Raw genomic sequence first — 25453 nt, forward strand, 5'->3', positions numbered from 1 at the left:
TCTCCCGTCAAGATAAGCTTCGTAAATCAATGAGGATTATCTGTACACGTTCTCTTGTCTGTAACCTCGCACATTGCAAAAAGTTTGCAGGAAAAACTATGCTGTCACCTAACTACCGTAAATCATCGTGGCCGTTTTTGAAAGCATTGAAAACATACACGCATCAAGAAAAATGTGTGGAAATATCAGAGAAATTAAACTTTAAATTGTAATACTAAGAAGAGCACCAAACGTGGCCAACCTAACCTACAACCTTTTCGGACAACACACGGATATCAACATCTCTTCGACTAACGAAGCTCTGGCATCTGGATCCGCAGCGAGTATAGTACTCTGTGGGGTCATGTCCATGCGTGCTTGTGATTTCCCTTACATTAGTTTCGCCGCATAACCATTCATTCTCGTCTTCTTCTGATTACTACGAAGTGGCAGAGAATAAATAAATTGATAGGTTAATTGAATTTATTTATTTGCGATTTTCTGCCACTTTTGTCTAATCCCGAAGATAGGAATGGGTCATGATATGATGAAATTCATGAAGGGACATTCACAAAGAATAGCAATGCCCATACCGGACCCCTGGCGTCGAAGCACGATGTGCTGCTAACCACTCCGCTATGGGGGCCCGGACTAAATCAATCAACATAAGCATATGAAGGAGGGGCTGGGGTACAATCGTACTCCTTCTGGCCGAAGACGCGGTAATCATGATGATATAGGAATTCCATAATCAACTTTGCAATCGAAAGTGTGACTCTAATTTTTTTTAAAGTCACTCGAATGTCAAAAAGACAACGTGTCTCGGAATTGAATCATATTTCCTCACATATTTTCATATCCACTCAAACCCATGAACACTTTTTTTTTTGGAAAAAAACGACGCACTAATGTCTTAAAACATGGAAGTTAGCTTAGACTCTCCTTGGTGGTGGTCATAAACCCCCTCTTTGGCCAAGTATTTCTAAAAAAAAAAGAACTTCAAAGGCAGGAAATGATAGAAAAATGAGGGCCGACTACTACAAAACTTATGCTTAACTCCTCCATTCGAAAATCCTGGGCACGCCAATGACTGTTTACATAAAAATAATATAAATGTAGGTCAGAATAGATTTCTCGCTTACGTAAGATACAGGCGTAGCCATGATCTTTTCCGGGTGGGGTCCAACCTTGGATTACAAAGCGCATTGGTGGAGATTGTTTGAGGAAAATTGATTGATTGATTGACCTGCTTTATTTTACTTCGCCTTTCTGCCACTTTTGACTAATCGCGAAGATGAGGATTAGAGATGATATGATGAAATTGATGAAGGGACACACAAACAACACCCATGCCCAGGCAGGGATTCGAACCTGGGACCTCTGGCATCGTAGCGCGCCATGCTAACCACTTGGACACGGAGGTCGACTTTGGATTGGATTCAGTTGCTGTTTTAAGTCCACTTTATGCACAGCCAGGCTAATCGGGACTGAACCTACAGTTTAAAGTGGGATCCGAACCACTATGTGCCTCCACCGGGTATCGAACCCGGGATGGAGGTCGACTTGTTTGGGAGAAAATAGCACTATAGTAACTCTGCCTCAAAATCCACACTGCTATATGACTCCACCAGGTATCGAACTTGGGATCCTTTGATTAAAAGACGATAAATTAGCACTACACGATCGGGAAGCCCTACTATGAATGTTACGTATGACTCCCATGTTCTTAAAATATTAATTTTCACAGCAGCAGAAAGTTTGAGATTTTCGCGGTGTTCTTCAGAACATGTGAAACAACTCCAGAAAAACAGTAAAAAATGGTTAAAAACGCTAAATTGGTATTATTCGTCCACTTCGTATGGGTTAAAAATGTGTTTGGAGTGTAATTTTACCCACTTATAAGAAATTTCGGGTACCAATTAATGTTTTTCGGCTTGCGGGCGATTTCGATTTTTTTTAACAACCAATCAGCAATAGCTTAGGCCATTCTCGAATTCAACACTTCAAAATCTGTTATAAAAATGTCTGTCTCTGTTTCTGTCAAAACTGTACTGGGACAGTTTGGTCTGGCAAATGTTCGGTAAGTGGCCGTTAAGCCCAAGCGTGAGCTGAGGTAACTGACCCCACGAAAGGGTACTTTCTGAACCCACCTGCGCACCCAAAAGTTCAGAAATACTAGAGCTTGTGGTAGTTTTTAAAGAAATGAATAAAATCGATTGCGGACTAGTGTTGTGCGTTATATCGTCCAATCACGATATCGAAAAAATATCGTCCAGGTACCCTTGACCCTCTGGAGGCCCTGGAGAAAGTGAAATATCTTGCATGGTTTATGAACGTTTTCAGCGTATTTCAGCTATCGGAAATGTGTTATTGTGAAGTAAATTAAGTCTGACCTTACGTGTTACTTTACCATGTTGCAGAATAGCCCGAAGGCTTTGCGCAAGTGAATATAGCACCAAAAACGACATTCCACAACAGTAGCTATAATTTTACGTAGTTAGGTTAGGATTGGTACTGATCGTTATTTTCGACGTGTTCTTTCGCTATTTTAGCGTACATACAAACAGTTGTTACTAACAAAGAGCGGCGAAGGTACTCCGAAATTGCAGGTTTTAACTTTCGTGGCGATACTTTAGGATCAAATATCTCTCCATTGCTTGTGCTTTTCTAAAGCTGGAACCACTTTTACAAATATTGAAATCTGTTGATTAAAAAAAAAAACAAAAAAAACGACGTAATTCTCGAGGGTACCGTGGGTAAACGGTCCCATAATATCGTATCGTATGTGACGATATATCGCGATATCAAATTTCCGATATCGTCCATCCCTATTGGGAACGTATCAATATTTACGATTTCTGTATTAGGTATTAATAATAATAACAACACGTAAATGTTACTTACATTTGTGGGCTGGTCGGAATCCCGTTACTCGTGGCCGAGGTATCCATTATAACTCCCACTGCGGGTGCCTTGTGGGGGCTGTTGTTATTATTGTTGTTGTTGTGGTTGCTACCTCCAGGGACAACGACCTTCGCGGGGTTGGCTGCGGTGCTTCCCGCACCAGTGGCACCGTTCTGGGGGGAGATCTTACCAGCGAGCGCATTCAAACTGTTGAGCATCTCCATGCGATGGTACACACTGGTCTCGGCGATACGCTTCCTGTGCTGCAACAAGTTTGGGAAGTTCACCACAACGGGGATAGCCTTGCTTTGCATTCGAGGGCCGCAGGTTGGACACACGCACACTCTTTACACGTTTGATCCTCGCTGTAGAGGCGCTACGTTCCTCTTCAGGCACTAGGTACTCGACCGGAACACTACTTTGGAAGAATACAGAGCACTATTATTATCTTATGCACTATCACTTTGGCGAGAAATATATAGAAAAGGACGGAATAGCTTGGCGAAAAGCACTTCTCAGTGTTGCCTTAGAGGCAAGAAAACACTGTCCTGTCGAAAAATCCACTGAAAAAAACTGATCCAAGAACGTTGGCCTGCGTTCCTCAAAGCTCCGATCTTCCTTCTAATCAGCGTTCATGTACACTCCGCACAATCTCACAGTGATAAGCTGGTTGAATCAACTCACTCGAGTGATAAGGCGCTCAGGTTTTGTGTGTACTTCCACCTCGATAACGAAGGGGCGTGGGGGGGAAGAAGGGTGGTGTGATTCCTTTCCGTTCCCCCAGAAACACTTGTTTACAAGTCTCGCTTACACGGCTATCGATACGTAAACAAAAGAACTATACAAAAAAAAGCTCACACACACCAACTCACAAGAAGACCACGGCACTAGCTCGGACACCGACTGTCCTGCTCGAAAATCGCTACTCCCGTTGACAGTGTGTGTGGTTGAGTACTGCCAGTGTCATCCCCCATGGCATAGGGTTTGTAAGGGGGTGTGTGTGTGCACAAGAGGGTGGCGCAGTCAAGTCCTGTTCCACAACAAATCAGACATCACACGGTACATACGAACACAGGCCTATACTACGACATGCGTGGGGCATCGAACACTGGACTGCAGTTTTATCGACGCAGTGCACACGTGCTATAATTTCAGACGCCGTGAAAGCACCTTCCAAGAAAAATATACACCACTGACGTTCGATCTTGACGTGCCGTTCACGTGATCCTGACGCCCCTTACAGTACGACCCAATTCGATTTCTCTCCGCGCAAGAAAAAGAACTCACGTTTCCGGCTATCGTGACCGCATCGCAGGGTCGTCTTGACCCCTTTTGCACACACTCGGATAGGTTCTTGCTTCAAGCACGGAAAAAATGTTACGCGGTGAACATGGTTCTCCGTTCCGACTGTCTCTACGTGTGCAGCACCACTGACTGTGTGCGACTGCTCCCCCCGAAAAAGCAATCCGATCCCGAACCCAGCGCGGCTCGGAGCGGCACGGCGGTGTCGGTGTGCGCGAGCGCGCGAAACGGCGGGGACCGACGCTGCTGCCCAAGAGGGGGGGGGGGGACATCAAAACCCTTGCACTGTTCCCGGCAATAGTCACGTGTTGGACATGGAGCACTCGAAGTCCATATATTCGCTCGACGTTGCCGATTCACGCTGGAATCGCAGTCCAGCGCTCGATGAACGAATCAAGGCCCGTCCAGTGGCGTACGTACACACTCAAGATGAGCACGACATCGCCAGAAATTTTAGAAGATGAGGGGGCTCAGGCCATTTATAAGGCTTGAACAGTATAAATAATAATAATAATAATTATTATTATTATTAATAATTATAAATTATTATTATGGTTATAATTACATACGTATTCATTCATTCATTGTTTTCTGCCTAATTGACAGGTTTTTCACTGCAATCTCCAGCTTTCCCTATTCTCTCCCATACGCTTCGTAATAGCATACGACCCAGTTAATTTAATATCATCCATAAGCTGATATCTCTTTCTTCCACGGACTTTTCCTCCTTCAACCATTCCCTCCAAGGCATCCCTTAGGAGGCAGTTCCTTCTTACACAGTGTCCTAACCAGTTTCTTTTCCTCTTCTTGATGGTCTCCAGAATAATCTTTTTTCACCAACTCTTTTCAGTACGGCTTCGTTTCTTACCTTGTCCGTCCATTTTACACGCTCCATTTTTCGCCATGTCCACATTTCAAAAGCTTCGAGTCGGTTATCTTCATTTCTTCTCAACGTTCAGGTTTCTGCACCATATAGTGCTACACTCCACACAAAACATTTCACTAATCTCTTCCTTAAAGCTATGTCCATGGGTCCACAAAAAACATTTTTTCTTCTATTGAAAGCTTCTTTTGCTATTGCGATTCTCATTTTCACTTCTTGTTTGCAGCTCATGTCACTGTTTATAGTGCATCCGAGGTACTTGAAGCTATCCACTTGCTCGATTCTTTCTTTCACTGTTTGCTCTCACATTAATATTCCTTGGTTTCCGTCCTATGACCATTGCCTTTAATAAACCAATAAAAATAACCAATTTAATTCCAAATTTATCATTTATATTATTATTGTCTCCTTGGGGAGACTTAATGTATTACTCCCTTTGGCTAATGTCGACGATGAGAATGAGTGATGATTGTTTCGATTATATTGCGTCGCTTTTCTGCCATTTTTGGCTAATCGCGACAATGAGAATGAGTCATGATGTGATGAAATTGATGAAGGGACACTCGCAAAGAAAACACCCATACCCAGGTCTGGATTCGAACCCGGGACCCTTGGAGTGGTGGCATCCCCGATGGCGTTGTAGTAGCGTCGTCGCCTTGTACTCAAGGGGTCCCGGGTCCGATACCCGGTGAAGGCACTTGGCACAGTGGTTCGGATCCCACTTTAAACTGTAGGTTCAGTCCTGATTAGCCTTTCTGTGCATAAAGTGGACTTAAAACAACAAATCAATCAATCATAATGGAAACTTTTAACTCCGTCTGGCCAGTATCATTATTTCGGACACCAGAAATTAAAATTAATCAGAATATTTCCTATTAAAATATATTTGTTAATGAAAATTGCTGAGCAAACTAAATTCACCATGGTGCCCATCCGTCAACTTACAAATTTGGAGGTCGCCACCATGTTAGATCGTTTGGTTTCTCACCAACACTGACGAGAAAGCATTTTCTGTTATCGCAGTGGAAACCCGAAGGTAAAGGCCATCTTTCCAGGTGGTTGCCAGCTCGGGCTGCAAGTGGCTTCGCTTCAAACCTTCCGGAGGCTGCAGGGGTGACAAGTTCCCCCTCAGCGACTTTGATTTCTAATAGCTGTGGAGAGAAGGGATTTCCTCTTTATCGCTGGTGAACGAAAGGTCATCTTTCCTTGTGGTTGCCATCTCGGGCTGCAAGTCGCAAACTTCAGGAGAACCTCTCACGGTATTGCGGTTGAGAAACACTGACTTACAAGGCTAAGACCCTTGCTACTTGAAGAGCACCGAACGCTGAAATATACACTTCAGCCCAGGCAACTTGTCTTGCGAACCCTTCCCGCGTCAGAGACACGCGATAGGTCTCTGGGGACGAGGCTAAAGCTGCCAAATTGGAATATTTCTCCGCGGAAGCGAAACGTGGGCAATGATAAATGTTGCGAAAGGGGTTCGCGATATGTGCGATCAGGAAAAAAAGGGAGGTAAAAGTGAGGGGGCGAAGAACCATTTCCTCCAGCAAGGGGATGATGGACGAGACAATCGAGGATTCTGGCTTTGCAAAACAACCCTCCCTTCGCCGTCGAAAGGAGAGCGGATATAACTGCAGGTTCCATATACTGGGTAAAAGTTATGGCTTTTCAGAAGCAAGCGTCCCTCCCTGCTCTTCCCTCGCCTTTCTGTGCCTCACTACTTTAACCTTCCACTAGCAAAATATCCCACCGTGGAGGGAAATTCTGAGGCAATGTTTAATGAAGGGGTAGAAAGGGAAATTTTCTCTAAAGTTTGTCAAGAAGTTCAACATACACACACTAAAATATTGAAATGAGTGTCTAAGACCGTCAATTTGAATCCGACCACGGAAGACAAGCCTAGCCATTCGGACGAATTCAAATCTGAACCGGAAGTAGGTATCAAACACGCATGACACCACACTGTAGGTTTCAGAGAAGTATTTCGTTTGTACGTGTTTACTTAGCATTATAGATTATTTTTTAAAAATAGTGAATTTACTACAGGACGTTTGAAACTTCCATGTTCTGCCATTAGGAGGCAAGTTTAATTTTCCCGAATGCGTTCCACTAGCAGCCGTCGCCCCTATTTGACCAATAGACTCGTCCAGTTCGCGCATGCGCACTAGCGTCGATGGCTTCGACTAACGCAGACGAACCGCATCGTAATGAGTATGACCGTTTAAAAGTATTAAAGGCCGTTACAAAGTTAACCTAATAATTGTACTTTTAATGGTTCAGTTGTAAAGAAATATATTTATGCTGCACACACCTGCAGTAATTTGTAATCATTAACTTTCTTTATTCATGATAAAATATTCGAATTTTAATTTTATACAACTAGTGTACACATACATACAGGGCAGAATTCTATTTCGGGTGCGGGTCGCCCATCAGCAGCCGTCATCCAAAGGCGCAAAAGTAGGGGGGGGGGGCGGGGAGTAGAAGCTCTGCAAATGAATTTCTCAGTATATACAGGGTGACTGGTAATTAGATTTATTCCCTGAAAAGGGTTAAAGTAGACAATTTGCAATAAATTTGACCATATGATACCCCGTCCGAAAATTAGTAGTTTTCGAGATAATCGAATTTCAATTGTTTGATTTAAAAAATGACAATTTTTCACATAAAAAGATGAATTGAGAAAAAAACTGCTCATTGTATGGAACTTATTTCAGCGTTTTCTGATAGCTAACGAATAAATGGTTCGTTGAAAAAAAAAGTTTTTCCCAAATAACAATCGCATGTAAGTAACGGGTGGGTCTAAACTTACAAGTGATGATAAAAAAAATGCACTCTTAGTTTACTTGGCAACGTATTAATAACAAAAATGGTATGACACGAAGCGTACAAATTACTTTCATTACTTCCTTGTGTCATCTGCTATCCAACAAGGTACAAATGTTGCTAACATTCACATTTGTGTACAAGAAATAATACTTCATTCATCTTCATGTGAATGGAATCAATGCACAATACAATTAAAGAACATTACACGGCTTGCACAAAGTGGGCACCTCCGTTACGAATGCTGGCACGCAGGGTTTTACGGACATTTGGTCTCTTAACTCGTGATGTGATGGTGTCCTTGATGTGTTGACCAGCTGTTAAGATCCTCTCTCTGAGCTCTTTTTGCGAGTTTACCGGTGTCTTGTCATGTGGCTCCAAATGTAGAAGTCGCAAGGCGTCAAATCGATCGGGGGATCGAGCTGGGCAGTCATCATACTGATAAATCATGTCACGTCTTATAGCTAGAGGCACATCCTCCAACAACATTGCCATCCCGTTCCTCAAAAAATGTTCATAAGTGATGCCATTTAAGATTTGGGGCAGGAAAAATGGCTCGATCAAATGATTGTTCATGACGCCCATCCATACTTCTGCCTGGGCGTGCGACAGTGGCTGGATGAAAATTACCCAAAGAAATGGATTGGCCGAGGCGGTCCGTTTTCCTGGCCGGCTCGATCCCCCGATTTGACGCTTTTCGACTTCTACATTTGAAGCCACATAACAAGACACCGGTAAACTCGCAAGAAGAGCTCAGGGAGAGGATCTTTACAGCTGGTCAACACATAAAGGACACCATCACATCACGAGTTAAGATACCAAATGTCCGTAAAAACCTGCGTGCCTGCATTCGTAATGGAGGTGCCCACTTTGAGCAAGACGTGTAATGTTCTTTCATTGTATTGTTCATTGATTCCATTCACATGAAGATGAATGAAGTATTATTTCTTGTACACAAATGTGAATGTCAGCATATTTTTACCTTGTTGGATAGCAGATGACACAAGGAAGTAATGTAAGTAATTTGTACGCTTCGTGTCATACCATTTTTGTTATTAATACGTTGCCAAGTAAACTAAGAGTGCATTTTTTTATCATCACTTGTAAGTTTAGACCCACCCGTTACTTACATGTGATTGTTATTTGGGAAAAAACCTTTTTTTTTTCAACGAACCACTTATTCGTTAGCTATCAGAAAATGCTGAAATAAGTTCCATACAATGAGTAGTTTTTTCTCAATTCATCTTTTTATGTGGAAAATTGTCATTTGTTAAAGAAACAATTGAAATTTGATTATCTCGAAAACTACTAATTTTCGGACGGGGTATCATATGGTCAAATTTATTGCAAATTGTCTCTACTTTAACCCCTTTCAGGGAATACATCTAATTACCAGTCACCCTGTATAAAAACGTATTATGTAAAATGCTTATGGAATCAAGAGGTTCCGGGTTCGATACTCTGTGGAGGCATTAAGGTGGTTAGGATTCCACTTCAAATTGTAGGCCCGGTCCCGATTAGCCTCCCTGTGCATAAAGTGGACTTAAAAACAAAAACCCACATTGAAACTGAAACAAAATGTTTAATCCTGATAAGGAAGTAAAATAAATTACCACTATCCAGTACCCATATTTCCAACGAAACAATTATAGGATTTCGGGGGGAGGGGGGAGGCTTCAGCCATCAGAGCGGATATATATATATATATATATATATATATATATATATATATATATATATATATATATATATAACGGATATCCAGATTTCAAATCATTCGATATCCGTTTCGGATTCAACGGATATTCCGATAGAACAGATTTAATGAAGGAATTGTAAAATATAAGTACAGTGAAATGCGAAAATAACGAATGAAAGGATATATGGACAGCCTGTAACACAAGTAAACTGTCCGGATAATGCACACACTAGGATATACGGACATTTCGGATAATTCTAATACGAGGACAATTCGAATATCCGAATCTAGATATAAGAATATCCGCTATCCGTATATTTAAAAACCGGATAGAAAATCATCGGCGATCCGGATATTTTTTTATTATTATTACTGAAGCATATTTCGAAGTAGTTTTGAAAAGCAGTTTCTATTTTTTTCTTCGTTCGTGACTTATATCCTAAAAATAATAGTTTAAGGAAAGAGCACCTTGTAGGTACAGTTAAATAAGTTACTGAAAAAAGTTACGCGTTACAGTTACTGCTACTTTGTTTCCGAAAGTAACATGTTACCGTTACTGCAAGAACAACTCTCTAATGCTTTCCCAGTGTTACTTTACGTGCACCAATTTGAAACACACAAAAAAACATGTTTCGTTTTGGCAAGGGATCATTCAGTTCTGAATTTATCAAGTAACGAAGTAAACGCCAGTAAATTAACGCAAAGTAACGAAGTCACAAGTTTATTTTTAGGTCCACTTTATGCTCACAAATTTCCCTCCATGTGACAACACTGTCTGAAGGAGCTAATTCGGTTCAGTGGTGCTAACTCGTTTTCCTAAAAATTCCCTCTTTTCCACAATGATTTCCCTCACCTTACAGAATAGCAGGGTAATTCAGACAGAATTTCAGGTGAGAAGGAAATGTGAAATTTCATAAAAAATATTAAATTTTGAGGGAAATTCGAACATATCCTGTTCACATGTTACATTCAAGTGCATTACAGTGCTGTTTCCCTAATTTATCCCACATCAGAAACGAACTGCAGTTAACATTTTTGATTTGGCTTGGGAACAATTAGTATTTTCCAATTATTAACTAACTTTTGAAATTATAAAAGCACAGCCAATATAAACTTAACGCGTATAAAAGGTCTCGCATATTTTAGTCAAGTCCTCCTCCATGGCAGTGCGGTCTAAGGCGCTGTGCTGTGGATTCAGACTGCGGGACGGCATGGGTTCGACTCCGCCTAGGTTCAGTCTCTGGGTGTTTGGCCTGTGTATGGGACCGGTGGCAACCCAGCATCCTGAGGAAATTGGGGACCTACGAGTGCGTAGCGTAACCCGGTCACATAAATCTCCTATAACGGCTGCGGGTTCGACGTGCTGACCCACGTCACCCCATTACCAGTTGAAAATCTCCACAGCTCTAGGTTGGATTGTGGGAAGAAGACTGGCAGTCGAGAGATAGGCCAAGGCCCTTCGAGGCCTGTCGAGACATGGGTTATATTATACAATTTACAATGTTCATCGCCTGATATTGTCTCCTTATTTTTATTCAATTAATCAGTACTTATATTCCTGTGAAATGATATTTTCGGTGTCAATGAAATATCTAACAATAGTTATAAAAACAATAATAACAGTTCTGCTAATGGTAATTTTAATTTCTTAAGGTAAGAGTAAATTTGGATGAAAAGGGAAATTTTGCATCTTTGAAAGGGAAATTTCCCACCTTTTAGAGGGAAATTGTGCTTCCTGGTGTGGCAACACTGCTTTCGCATCCATATGCAACCTCTCAGGTCGGGGTAAAAGGTTTCGGGGCGAAGGGCGGGGGGGGGGAGTTGAACCTAACAGGCGTTTCACTTTATTAAAAACCATAAACAATTTCAGAATTTCCCGCCCGGCGTTGAGTGTCGAACCATATGGCCGGCTTCACGGATTCCGAAATATATATATATATTATGCATCAACAGCGCTCCCCCGCGGGGTCTAATTTTGCAGCAGGGCCTGCACTAAAACGCCAATTTCGCCCTGAAGTGGATGCAAGAACCATAGCAGAGTCCTCTGGCGGCGTTCCTGCGACTTACGTTTTCATAAACCGACGCCATGTTTATGCCCATGCCAAGTGTGCGAGCCATTCCTCCGTTGTGTCATGATCCGATCGATTCTGTTCCAGAGTCACCGAGAGGCGTTTTTGGTGCATGCATAAAAATATACACAGGAGGGTCTTACTGCCTGGAATAACTTTGTGGCTTACAAGTGCATAAAATAACTTCGCCCGCGCATTCATTTTTCTGGTGACGCCACTGCAACGAATTTGCTTGAGATCCGCAACCGAATTGCGCACACTTTAGATACAGAATTGCGCACAAATTTCACTGACTCGTCTTGTGCACAGATCTTGATTCAACGTTGCCACTTTGATAGCTTTAAAGTCTGTGTGCAAAACTGTTTTTTTCTTTATACAAGAAGAGAGAGAGAAATTAGAAATAAAATAGTAAATCCCTTAAGGATTAAATAAAAAATATAATTTCACCAGTAAATGTAGCAAGTCAAGATACAATTTTCATACCAATTTACATAATACAGTAAGTCACTATTGATGTTTTCAAGATACAATTTTCATACCAATTTACTCAAACTCAAAAGTTAAGTTAGGTTAGGTTACGCTAGGTTAATGGCTGCACAACATACACTTCTGTCAATCGAAGCTCGTGACCTTCGGTATAAATACGGAGATACACCGACCATTACATTCTAGTCTACCAATCAGGTTCATCCTCTATGCCTATCTAATGCCACCCTTCCAGCAAAAACACGTGTAAGTCCACACACACACAAACACAACAGAAGTGAGAACGGCTTGAGAACATATTACATTTGACAACATCGCCTCATTTTTTTGTGCGCAATCCTGTACATTGTGACAGCTTGTCAACGTCTTATCAGATACCACTGATAAAACCGGAAAAGTGTGCGCAATCCGGCTGTAGCCCTCTCTGCACTCGAACGTCTAGTTGGTTACACGGTGCAACACCGACTCGTTGATTTGGTGTCAAGTAGTGCATTTGGTGTCTGCACCGTTTGAACTACGTTCTGGAGCTGTGTATACCGCGTTTGTTACAACTTGTCCCGCTTCCCGTGCTTGATGATCGCTGGCTTCTCTAGCAGAAACGCCGCTGCAGACCGCGTGAACTCCGTGCTGGGGAAAGCCGAAGCCAGGCTGTGAAGTGCACAAATATACACAATTCCCCTTCCTGAATGCTCCAGCTAAGATGACACAAAACACAAAAAGGACACAAGCTAATATCACCAGAGTAAATTCCATCCTGGATATTTTAAAACGCACACTAATCAGCACCACGCTCACAAAACAAGTTTCTTCAACAAGACACAAACAAAACATGTGAGTTAGACCGCAATGTGGCAACAGCGTCTACGTAAGCGCATCTCTTATGCCTTCCATTCGCTCCTCGATGCCCAGCAGACCACTTTTTCCTCGTTTCTCATTGGCACCGAAACTGTCGCGCCATCGCTAGCGCGGGAAATGGGACAAGTTCTAACAAACGCGATATAGTGTGTGGTGTATGGTCACCTGGTGCGTGCTAACTAATCAAATGAACGTTTAAAGCAGCAGACAGGCATTGGTTGAATCTTCTGAACTTGAACACCTCCATTCGCCTACTTGGTTCAACGTCATTTACTTGCACCTGCCTGACACCGGAACACAACTGCACTAGAATTAGTGTCAAAAAGTGCAGGAAACTAAACGAGGCTAGTGACAGCGATAAGGGCCCTGCAGACCCCACGATACGAAGAGGCCTCGAGTTAAAAGTGTTCCTAGACAGAAAAACGAACGTTCATGCAAATGGCATTATACATAGTCGCTGTGCATTATCTCCCAGACGTCACAGTGGTAACGTTGTTACCTTGGAATCAAAGGGGTCCCGGGTTCGATACCCGGTAGAGGCATATAGTGGTTCGTATCGCACTTTAAACTGTATGACCAGTACCGATTAGCCTATACTCTGTCCCAGCTAACTCTGGAGCGAGCGAACGAAAACACATCTCTGCGCAGATAGTGACGCGAGACGGCTCAACCAATGAACACGTACGAGGGAACGGGATGTCGTGTAACGACAGTTACAAGCCTTCGCAGCAGCGTGTACTGCTTCGCTCTGCCCACTCGACCCCCGCCTCCCCCTTCTCTGCTGCTATGCGCGGCTTTGCTCAAAAGATTCCGTGGATTTATCTGTGCATAAAGTTCACTTAAAACAAGAACTAAAGAACATTCACAATGCATAGAAGCAAGTGTCTCATAAAAACGAATATTAGGTTAAATCTATACACTATGCCTACCGCTTGGAGATCAAAGGAGGGGGGGGGGGTTGCTGAATGCTGAGCGTAACTCGCTACCAAGCCAATGGTCTCAGGTTTACGCTGTGTTCCAACCAGGGTTGTTAAAGGTCCAGGAACCTTTTTTCTCGCACAATTTAAATTCGGTCCAAGTTGCGTATTCTTTCATTGAAAACAGGTTCCTGGACCGAATTTAAATTGATCCGGAAAAAAATGTTCCTGGACAGATTTACATTCATCTTGAAAAAAGGTTCCTGGATTAAATTGAAATACTTTACAGATAAAAAGGTTCTTTGCGGTCCAGAACCCATTTACGCTTACTGATTTTCTCTCCTGGACCGAAATTGAATTTATTTAAAATTCCTGGACCATTAACAACCCTGGTTCCAACCCTCTTCCTACCAGTTCATCAGGCGACGGCGAAATCCTGTGGTGAGTCCGCCGACTGACAATAGGGTTGCCCTGGCAAGAAAAGTGGAAAAAATACGGTATTTCAAGAGTAAAATTAATTAATTAATTTTGATGAAGCTGGTGCATTAAAAGAAAATGCCAAAAAGAGGTTCTCTAGAAACATCCTGCCCCAATGCTCAGGTAAAATTTGGAATACTTTTATCGACCGGTTCTCCAGATAATCGTGACCAAAGTTACTCTATAAGCTTACGCAGGATTGACGAGGAATTTGTTCAGAGTGTAAGGTCACTTGAGATTGGATTATTGTTATTTAGAGGCGCTTTGCTGCCACTTTTGGCCAATAATGACGAAGAGGATGAATGATGATATGATGAAATTGATGAAGGGACACTCACAAAGAGCACCTATGCCCAGAACGGGATACAAACCCAGGACACCTGTAGCCGTAACGCGCTGTGCTAACCACTCTGCTATGAGGTCGGCTTGAATCTATGGAAACTAGGCCATAACAATGTAGACTTAAATCATGGTTAAGGCGAGGAGGTACAATCACGCACTAGTTGTGCATTTATTTCAATATCGTCGGATTGGGCACTGCTATTTAAAAAAGGGATTAGTATGCAAGAGAGTATGAATTTCTCTCCATGTTGCAAGTGGAAACGGTTTTTCAAGTTGATTCGTAAGCTAGACACAATGTTTGAAAAATATGTTTAATAAGTATTTACAGAATCCCATGTCTTCCTTATGGAAATCAACTTGAACCTAAAGTTACGGCTAATCAAATGGAAGATTCGACTTTTGCTACTACTATGACATAGTTCAACGTGTCCTTTTCACGTCCATGTTCAACGTGTCCTTTTCACGTCCATGTACTTTTCTACGTCATTGGAAGTTTGATATTCCCGAGAGAAGGAATAAAATAATGGGCCCATAAGCCTAATGCATTTATCCTTGCCTCCTACGGCCATCCTGGCAGTGTTGCCAAACCTGATGTGCATAAAAGAGCTGAATTTCACCATTAATAGAGCTAAAGATGACTTTCAAGGAGCTAGATTAACGAAGGCTGCATAAAGTGCCTTGTAGTGTCAGAGGGGTGGGGGCGCTGCAATTACCGTTAGCTATAAAGTGATGGCAATTTATTCTTAATTTTCACCGCCTAGATTTGGCGGCATCACCCATCTCAATAATTCACTGAAGCTCATATGAAATCGAAAATAAAGGATTCCCGGATAACGATATTGTCATCTTCACCCTAGCCATGGCGCTATATAAAAGTAGCTGGGAGGTAAGAGGGGTAGGTGACGCAGCCAATATAACAATATCACGTCACGTGCAAAATGTGCACTCATGGCAAAAGTTGGTATTTGTGGGCCGGAGCCAGTGGTGGTGACATAGTGGGGCAGGGGGCAGGTGCCACAGTTCACAGCCAAACGAGTGCACGAAAGAGCCAGATCTGGCTCCAAAAGAGTGAAGTTGGCAACAGAGATCGGCAGCTGCCGCAGCGGGAAAGACCTAGGGCAAATTGTCCATGTCCCCCTTAAGTGATGGATATGCTCTTACCTCGCCGTGGGAATCAATAAAGAGATACTACAACATTTTTACTTTTAAATACTTTGAAAGTTCGAATCTCCATATTTTTCATAGTAAATACCGAACTGTAACACGAAAGAGGAAACGGTTGCTTTGCCAAGACTATCACCACACAACCTAGCACTTTATACAACGTGGCACTCCGTCGTGTGTTACGGGCTGCATGACTTTCAGGATATGATGACTAATTCCAATTCAAAAAGATTCTGCTTAAGAATCACAACGTACTTATGCTTGCCACTGTACGGCGAGGACTCAACAACGTATGTGACATATTTTGAAAGCTGCCGTCGCCATAAAGTCTCATTCCGAGGTAAAAGATAGGTGCTTGGCAGGCGACGAGCGAAGTTGGTGTTGCTCCAGATCACGTCCTTCGCGATTTATTCCTGGAAAACAACCGGAACGAGGTTGTTGCGTATACCTTACGTGGCTCCTGCAGAACCTTTGCCATGCGTGTGTTGCAACTGCACTCAGTGTTGCCACCTACGGAGAAATACCTCAGGGAAAGGAAAATCAGCTGATTAATTGCACAGAAAAGAACATTTGACGGAAAAACTGTTGTGATGTAATTTTTAGTTTCAAGCCCACTTTAAGCAAAATGGGCGTCTTGAAGAGGGATCAAACAGGTCCGTCGAGCCCCCTTTGAAATTGTCAACGCAACGTTCAATTCAAGTCAAGATAATGCAGAAAGCTTGTTATTTTTATTGGTAATAACAGAAATACAGGTCAGTTAGTTATTGGAACAGAATACCAAAAGTAAAAACTGCGTTATGTTTTCTATTCAAACATGCAAAAAACAATTGGCTCCACAGTATTCAAAATTTTTCTAAAAAAAATAGTAATTCTTGTGTGTAAAATTAGTAATAAAATAGAGCAACTATGAATTTGAGTACGCTAACTTATGAAATGTTAGAAAAAATAATGAAAAAAACATTTCTGGATCGAATGGAAGAATGGAAGAGTCTCCTCAAGGATATAGATAATAATAATAATAATAATAATAATACCAGTGGCCTGACCCCCTCTAAAAATGTCTGGCGAAGTCCATGGATCCAAACCACTATGTGCCACCACCTGGTATCGAACCTAGAACCATTTGATACAAGGCGACCACGTTACCACTACGACATCGAGAAGACTTTGTAAACACGAAATTAGTGAATATTATATTATTCTATTGTGTATTTGTTTATTTTATTGCTCCAGTTTCATCGCGATGAATGGTGATCTACGAAATACATGTAACATGTAATGAGTTTTTGTTCCAAGTCGACTTTATGCAGAGATAGGCTAATCGGGACTGGAGCTACAGTTTAATGTAGGATCCGAATCTTCATGTGCCAACACGGAGTATCGAACCGGGGACCCCTTAATTACAAGGAGACGACTTTACCATAGGGGAGCAACGGAAATTTCGAGTTATATATGGATAGCGATTACATGAAATGAGACACACCCATACCCACGACAGAAGGTGAGATCCTGAGGTGAAGATCCAATCCTTTTGTCGAAATCGTTTGTTTTCCTTGGCATCTTTGCTAGCACAAATGCTTCCAAATATCTTATAGCATTTTTAAAGCAGACAATACTTTACACGGAAGCATATCCTGTGACATTCCGGTTAGCATTTGCGAAGCGAAACGTGTAGAGAACTTTAGTTAAATATTGTTCCGCAACACTTCGGCCTTACAGGGCCGCTTCTAGCAGGAAAAACCCAAATAAACAACTAAATAGGCTCGTTAGTCGTGGGTTCCCATCCCGTTCCTCACCAAAGCGCTCGGAACCAAAGAATCAATCACAGGCAAGAACTTACTGAATTAATGTTGCAGGGTGATGGCTGAAAACTCGCAGAAATTAGCTTTATACATTTATTTACAATTCAACAAAACAAGGCTCTGATTCTTCCAATAATTCTCTAATTTACATTATTTACATTCCTCTAACTTGAGCCCCACGGCAGAACTGCCAGGTGGAAGCTAGCTAAGCATCGGCAGAACTGCCTCGGGATGCTTTTTCTCAACGAGGCCACCGGAGCCCGAAGATCGCTCTCCCTTCTGCTACCCGGTTCATAAACACTCTCTGTCCTGTCCTCTGCCAGAGGCCATATTTATACTTCCTCCCTCGTCGAATGGGGGAGGGCTGAAAGTTCAAATCTTATTGGCTCTTTTAAACTACACTGAACCATGGAAGAAACCCAAGCATACAGAGTTATACACAAAACACAAAAAAGAAACAAAAAACAAATACTATTTGTAACAATATATACAGCACGAAAGAGATACGAGATGACACACTGTCATGGGCGTATTTAAGGGGGGTGTCAACGGGTCCAACTCCGCCCCGCCCCCCTTAGGTTCAGTAAAATTACCAGATTACCTGTTCTATCAGCTTGTTCATAAAATCCACACACCAGATGGGACTGCAGACCAAATGTCTGCAATTTCCTGATAGTTTCGGAATTTCTGTGATAATAAACTGCATTGGGACTGCCAAACCAGTTATATTTTTCCCTTCGAGTCATCTTAAAGGAATTTGGTTTTTAAGTAGGCAGTGCAAGAAAATCAGGGAAACACCGTAACATCTCAAGTTATTTGACACAAGATGGACAGAAAAGTATCAACACTAAGTTGCGTGATTTGTGAAATTGTATTCATTAATTGTAAACCGGGGATTATTTCAGCAAGCTCTTCAGTTTCTTCACCGTGTAACCCGTGGGAACTTTGAAATATCCCCACTTGATCTAACCAAATTGTTTTCATGCAGTGCAATATTAAGTTGCGCACCTCAAAAGGTGAACTGTTCAAGTACTGTGAACATGTCAGGTAGAGATTTTTAAATAAAACTAAGAGAGAGTTCTGAGAACTTTAATGAAATTTATTCCAAAGCAGAGAAACTACTTAGAGACTATGATGAAGAAATAAAGAGACCTAGAACACCCAGCCGTCAAATCTGAAGGAACAATGCACCAGCTGAGAGCACAATTGATTATTACAAGGTAATACTTCGTTGTCTATTTTTGGACCATTTTGTAGCAGAATTGAACTCACGTTTCTCTGAACACATTCAGCACATGGCAAAATTGCAACAACTTATTAAAACAAAATGTGAAATGGCTATCCCTCATTCACTGAAACAGTGTGTCAAAATGTCCGATGACCTGGTTGATACATTGGATTTTGATAGCCTATTCATTATTAGGCCTGCTATACGTCCCGGATTTTCCTGGACAATCCCGGGATGGTATAATTTGTCCTGGTGTCCCGAATAGTTTCTTCGGGATGCACAAATGTCCTGGAATCGGGTGGGAAAGAAGAAATGATTAAGACTATACTTACCTCAAATTTATTTATATTTAAATGCGTAATATTAAAATGCTCATTTTACTAAACAATCTAACTGTACGTTGAACCGCTCCCTCTCGATGATACAAGAGTTATCGAGTTACAAGAAGATGCTGCAAAGATATTTGACTCAACGATAGCGCCGCCGTCTGCTAGCAGTACTGAATTTCAGTTACAAATCTCTTCCTTGCATAGTAAGCTGTTTACTGTAGACAGTCAGTGCCCACACTGTTCAGTCTGCAGTTCTCAAATAAAGTTTCTACATTGTGAGATAGCAGGTTAGGTCATTATGGCACCGAAAACGAATTGCAAGATTAAAAATTTCGAAAGAATATGATAATGGATGTACAGTTTGATCCATGAGTATTACCGTGTAAATTAATCGTGACTATTTTCATAATTTTTTTCTTCCATCCTATGTGCTTTTAAATTGTCAACAGCTTGTTTTGAGTTTTCTTTAATTCCTTAAGCTCAAATTGTCCATAGCGATGGACAATTTGCATGGCAATACTCATGGATCCCACTGTACATACACACAACTTTATCGGGTCCAGCACCCCCTCCACACACACACACATTCCCCAACATGCTTCTGGTCAGCAGTGTCCCGGATTTTCACTTATGAAATATAGCAACCCTAATTATACCAAAAGTTGAACCCCCCGCCCCTTACGTGAACTATATATACGCCCATGCCCAGTGTCCAGTGTTTACAATTGAAACCACTAATTTATTCTTCTATACGTGAACTGTATACGTTATAGAGTATGTATTTGATTTGTATCTAATACCGTTTCATAGGAAACGTTATTCCTCTCGGTCGAATAGTTATCGGGTTTTAAAAGTGTGAAGTGATAAATCGTCTACATCTGATGTGGCCTCCATTACATCTGCACTCGTGACCTAGAGGTCGCTTCTGATTGGTTATGTTACGGAAATAGGACCGTTTCTATCCTTGATAAATGCCATAAAATACGCCATGGCGTCTGAAATGCCATTGCGTTATATTATTTTTTAATAATCAGGGAAACGGATTTATATGTAAATACATATTTATGTATGAAGCTGAAATCAATTATATTTTGTATTAACTTTAGGTAAATTTCTCGTATCGGACAAACAGATTTCTTTAAATTTACAGGAAAAATTACTTACCGAATGCAGTTTCTTTATACTTGTGGAAGTTCGGGAAAGTGTTTTCTCGCATCGTTCATTGAATTATGCCTGTAAATCATCTATTTTTCGATATAAATGTGTGACCGATGCACGAAAGCTCTTGCATCCATTTACATCCAGGTGGATGTAGCCTGTGTGTGATGACGTAATCCCGGTCAATCCCGGTCAGTGTTTCCAAACACGTGTTTTTGTAACTGAAGAAGGTACGTTTCCGCATATGGTTTGTGGGGCTATGTGTCAATGGTTCGTGAGGCTATGCGAGAATGGTGTGGGTCTACGCATAGTTTTTTCGAAACCAATTTTTAACTACTGTAACCTATACGTGACCCTACCTAACCTAACCTTACCGGAAATGGTTCGTGGGGCTATGTATGGATGGTTCGTGGGGCTATGCGTCAATGGTTTGTGGGGCTACGTAGGCATTTTTGGGTGCAGTGGGGGGTGGAAACACTGCATGCCGAGTACGGTACTGAAACTGTGACCGCCATTTTGCGTGTTACCGAAGGCAAAAAGAATCGAAGAAAACTTACTCGATATGTCGCAAATAGAGTTTATTTCCGTGAAATAAGCAAAATGCCACCTTCAGCAATGTTTCTCAATGCAGAATACGTAAGTACGAATATTCAAATTAAATCCACTAGCAAATTTCAGCCGTTTGTCCGATACGAGGAATTTACCTAACTTTGCGCATCATTGCATGTAGAGTCGAAAAATTCAGTTTCTATTTTCCATATTTTTACATATATTAGGTTTTGGTTCATATTTTAGATATTTTAGTTATATTTACAAATTATTTACATATTTCAGAACATTTCTCAACATGTACTCCATATTAGCGCAATAACTACATGTTCCCATGTGACCGAAAGAGTTGGGTGAAATTCTTGTGAAATACTGACAATTTTGAAATACACTCCCATTACTCCTTGCGATATTGAAGGCAGTTTTAGTCAATATAAGTTCATCTTGATAGACAACAGAAGGAAATTAATGTTCGAACACTTACAAGATTTTCTATTAATTTGTTTGGAAACAGAAAATGAAAACACGTTTTGTGTTGTTTTACAATTAATGTTAATGTAAGCGTTCATGTAGCTCATGTAATGTCTTATATTATTAAAAAGGTAAATTTTTACAATTTTAAGTCCTTACTTAACTCCATATTTTAGTGAAAATAACATAATATGTATTTACATATTTAGCACATCTTTACTACATATAAATCCGTTCCCTGCTAATAATTTTAACTGCGTCTGATTACAATATTTGCGGGATTCGGAATTTTAATATTTTTGTACTTTACAAGGTAGCATAAGGCATAAATGTTACGAAAAATGGTAAACAAAAATGAAGATTTTCTTTAGGGATGAGACTCCGCAACTGGACTGACATGGCGGGAATAAACGGACTCCCACTCAGAGAACTAAATGCATCATATCGATTGATCCACCAGAATGCATCGATTGATGCACTAAAGTGTGTTTTATGGCTTCTTCAAAGAATCACATTCACATTTGATGCATTCGGTTTATGTAGCTACATAAACTTTGTAGCTCAAACGAAACGCTTAAGTGCATCATCCAAAAAGATGCAGGAAGGTGCATCAAAGAACATCAACTGATGCATTGAAGTGCATCTGGACTGAAATAAATCCCCACTTGAATCAAATGATGCATCCAAATGCACCAAATGTGAATATGATTCTTTGAAGACGACATAAAACACACTTTAGTGCATCAATCGATGCATTCTGGTGGATCAATCGATATGATGCATTTAGTTTTCTGTGGGCAATGTCACCGTTCGCCACCACATTGCCGCCAGAAAGTTCGTCAGTCGAACACAGCAGAGCAAATAAATGTCCCGCCGAAACCTAATCCAACGTTGACCATAATCGTACAGAGTATCATAAGCGCAAAAAAGCACCTGAACCAACTCGCCACATGACGAAGCAGCGCAAATCTGCGAAAAACGAGGCAGATGGGAAGGACACCCTCCACACGAACATCATTTGCAAACCAGGCGCAATCTTCACATGCCTTCCGTACACTATTTCACGTGAAAAACTTGTTCTGGGACCAATTGTCCTGACATAAATTGTGCGGGACGCATTGAAAACTTTTTTTTCATCTGTCGTTTTTAGCGGGAGGCTGTCAGGCGCAGATAGCGACGGTTAATCAAAACGTGGGGCGCGCTGATAAGGACAGGAAGGTTAAACAAAGCTATCTTCACGCATACCCGCAGGAAATTTGGCAAATGTACAAAATTTGGTACCGGACGAGCTTATAGCGGACGCCACCGACTGGCTTGTGTTCGTCGGAACCGGTGATTTTTTTCGTTTATTTCGCGGTTGGTCCTGCGCGTTTAATACTGTTTAGGCCTATCATTGTTGTTCTCGCGCTTATATACTACTAGCTGATTACCCTATGTTGCCCGGTATTTATTTATCCCAATCTTGTATTAGACAGGAGAATAATGAATTCTAACTATAGTGTAAAATGTACCTAATTTTAAATGTGATCGTGAATGGCACCAATTAGCTTAGCGATTCCGAAAACTTTGGATTCGACACTAATCTAGGTCATTTGTGGCATTTTATTTTTCACCCCCTCTCACCCCCCACCCCCCATGCCGATAGGTGATGAACTTGAAGTTCAACCGCATTGTCACGAAAACTATGGATTCCATCCGCAACACAGCCTGAATGTTAGCCAACCCGAGAAACACTATCGTTGTGCGGATTGCATAGAGTCACGGACGTCTGTTTGTGCGGAATTTAATATTGGTGGTTATCGATTATTTTTACATGTCACCCCTTCGCTTACGCCAAAAATATTTTTTTTCTGATTGCGAGTGATACGTGTACCAAGTTTGGTTGAAATTGCTCCAGGCGTTCGAGAGTTATGCCGGAACAAACAAATATACACACCCACACACACGCAAGCACACACATATATATCCATTTTTATATATAGAAAGATTACGGATAATTTGAGCACTTTTTCCTGCTTATGGTACATCTTCTTCTGCATATTCTGATGTTATACATTGTTCTTTGTTTAATTCTGCTTAGGGCATATCTAGGGACGTTCAGTTTTCGCAAATTACGATAATACCGAAAAAATGCTAATTGCTGGAGAAAAGCGATTACGACATGTTATGAATATTTTTCACCTATTAGAAATCGCGTAATAACGCGAATTTGACAACACACTTTGTACTTAAAAAACGAAAAATACCTCGAAAATCCAATATTCTTGCTCATTAGGCTCAAAAAATAAAATAAACCATATTTACGCAGATTCTCCAAAATGTTATCCCCTCAATAATCTATACATGATATAATTACGTTAGCTACGCGTAACCTCTTGTAAATAAATGTTTCTCACGATTTTTCACCTTCTGTCACAATGTTTTACATCACCGGACAAAGTGGCGCTGTTTTGGCAGTGATCGAGAGAGCAACTACCGTAAAATGGGAGCCATAACGTAGGAATTTGTCGCACCGAAATAATGGAATATATGCCTAACTTCCTCAATCGTTTCCAAGGTATGAATCTGCCATTAGCAGCCTTGATGTGACTTACAATTCAAAATACTAAGTTAAAAGCACAAGAAAGGTATAATTTTACGTATACTTGCAAGAAAGTGTGCTAAAATATAGAAGCGAAAAATAGCCACTTTTGGAAATAACACCATAAAATCGAGAATCGACATCCCAAGATATATCTTCTCATGTTCATTCCCATGTTGTAGATTTCTTTGGGTTCATTTCTACTAAGGGTATTTCTTCTCCTGTTCATTTATTTGCTCTCGGTTTATTTCTGCTTATGGTCATTTTTCAACCGCTCATGTTGATGTTGCAGATTGGTCATTGTTTAATTCCGTTTAGAGAATTTCTATCCTGATCATTTCGATATTATTCATTCCCCTTGTGATTACTTTCTTTAGGATTATTTCTTTCCATGCTCATTGTGATGTGATCAATTATGTTTGCGGTATTCCACACCTGTTTAGGTTTTTTGATTGATTGAGTTGGTGTTCTAAGTCCACTTTATGCACAGTAAGGCTAATCGGGACTGGACCTACAGTTTAAAGTGGGATCCGAACCACTATGTGCCTCCACCGGGTATCGAACCCGGGACCCCTTGATTACAAGGCTACGACGCTACCACTGCGCCATCGGGAAGGCCATACCTGTTTAGGGTTTGCTTTCGTGTTCGTTTCTTACAAATTAAATCCGTGATTTTAATCCAACGGCATCTTCCTTGACTGTGTAATGAATTCCTGTGGCGTGCTCAAGGTGGGTGGAGTGGGATAACCCCTACCCCCGTTGGCCTGGTATTCCTAAAAAAGGAAGAACGTTAAATGCAGGAGAAAGTGGCAAAATGAAGTCTGCTACTAACCCCTCTCTCTGGAAAATACTGGGCACGCCACTGCTGAATGTATACTAGAATTTGAGATCCCTTCGCCAACAACTGACCTTGACGGAGAATGAACCCAAGACGTGTCGTCTTCCGCAGTGTATTCTTGTTCGAACTTAACACGTGAAAAAAAATGCATAGCAAGAGCAAGTCGAGTGCGCCTTAATCATGGCAGCGGGGAGATTTGCCAACGCAAGCGCGGCGGACTCGTCTGTGTAATGATGGGTTTACAAACGCTCGGATAAGCTTCTCCTTTGTGTTCTTATGGTCCAGCGGAGTCGCTGGCCGCGAGGGTGAAAAAGGGGAAGGGGATGAATCCTCAAGGGATGATGTTAATGAGGTAATCATGAAGAGCAGAGCGTGGGAAAGCAAAACCATCGACGGACACATAAAAATGCAGCGGCGGGCCAACAATGATGGATGACGGCTGGAGAATTTTTTCGGCGAGTGATGGACATTTGTTCCAGCAGAAGTCATCCTGGATGTGTAAGCCTGTCTCATCCGTCGATGGCTCTTTTCCCGCGCCCCCTCAGCAAGGCTCTGAGAAGGTTTTTGTACGGGGATTTGCTTCCCGGGGGCGGT

This window comes from Lepisma saccharinum, chromosome 7 (assembly GCF_977018435.1).
Source record: "Lepisma saccharinum chromosome 7, izLepSacc3.1, whole genome shotgun sequence".
Lineage (NCBI taxonomy): Eukaryota > Metazoa > Arthropoda > Insecta > Zygentoma > Lepismatidae > Lepisma > Lepisma saccharinum.